Raw genomic sequence first — 1,143 nt, 5'->3', positions numbered from 1 at the left:
AAAATCCTCACCACTGGACCAATAAACAACATTCTTATCAACAGAGAAAGACTGAAGTTGTCAAGGACTTCATTCTTCTTGGATCAACTATCAACACCCATGGAAGCAGCAGTCAAGAAATCAAATGGGCTGGCCTTCGAGCGACAGCAACGTAAGATGACAGCCACCATGGACTCAGGAACAAAAGTCTCTCGCAATTGTTGACTGTTTCAAGAACTCAAAGAAGGCCAGAAAGGAGTAGCAGATGGCACAGTTAGCTGGGGTCTACAAAATGATGAAGACATGATACTTAAAAGATTGACAGGGATGATAATTGAACCTCTAAGAACAATTTATGAAAACCGGATATACAGCCTTAAAATAGAATGTGAACCTAAATATCCAGAAGTACTCCCCCCCTTTGTAAGATTTGTAACAAAAATTAAGATGAATGGAGTGAATAGTTATAATGGGGTGGTGGACCCAAGATCCATATCAGTGCTAGCAAAATGGCAGAATTCATATAGCATCAAAGTTGTCCTTCAAGAGCTTTGGTGCCTAATGATGTCTAAAGAAAATATAAAACTCCCTCAGCCACATGAAAGATAATGTGACAGCAATTAATCAAAAAGAAAAACCACAGGCCCTCAGCTGTCCTCACCCTCATTCAATTTAAGCAGTCTTCATTTTCCACAGTAGTAAATAGTCTAGATATGTCTTACAGACCTCAAAGTACTCTAAAGGAAGCTCCCATTCAAGGGCAAGTTATCTTGAGATACTGCAAATGATACTAATTTTGTGTCCATTCAAAATACATAAATTGTGCTATAACAAATCCTGTCCGGTGTAACCACTCTCCACATAGTTGACCTCCTGGGATCAAGAAAGTATATTTAAATTGATTCCCATCATAACTGGTGGGGCACATCTAAATCAATTGTGAAAAGACACATCACACAATCACCTTGCTGCTGATTGCACTGCCTGGGGTCTCTGCCTTCTCCCCTTGCCCCACCCCCTGTCCTCTGCACCTTTCCCTGCAACAGCCCTCCGGTTTGGGGTGGCTTCTTAGAATAGATGTGAAGGTTTTGGGTTGCAGACTATGGAACTACTGCTGGATGTGTGGGGTGCTTAAGTCTTAAATGAAGTCCCCATTCCAAATCA

General features: G+C 41.3%; 1 pseudogene; it reads left to right on the top strand.

The window, feature by feature from the left end:
- Window positions 1–156: 156 nt before the first annotated feature.
- Window positions 157–588, top strand: LOC102842551 (annotated as a pseudogene).
- Window positions 589–1,143: the final 555 nt, after the last annotated feature.

This window comes from Chrysochloris asiatica, unplaced genomic scaffold (assembly GCF_000296735.1).
Source record: "Chrysochloris asiatica unplaced genomic scaffold, ChrAsi1.0 scaffold00196, whole genome shotgun sequence".
In the NCBI taxonomy this organism is placed as follows: Eukaryota; Metazoa; Chordata; class Mammalia; order Afrosoricida; family Chrysochloridae; genus Chrysochloris; species Chrysochloris asiatica.
This window is presented reverse-complemented; position numbering and strand designations above follow the sequence as displayed.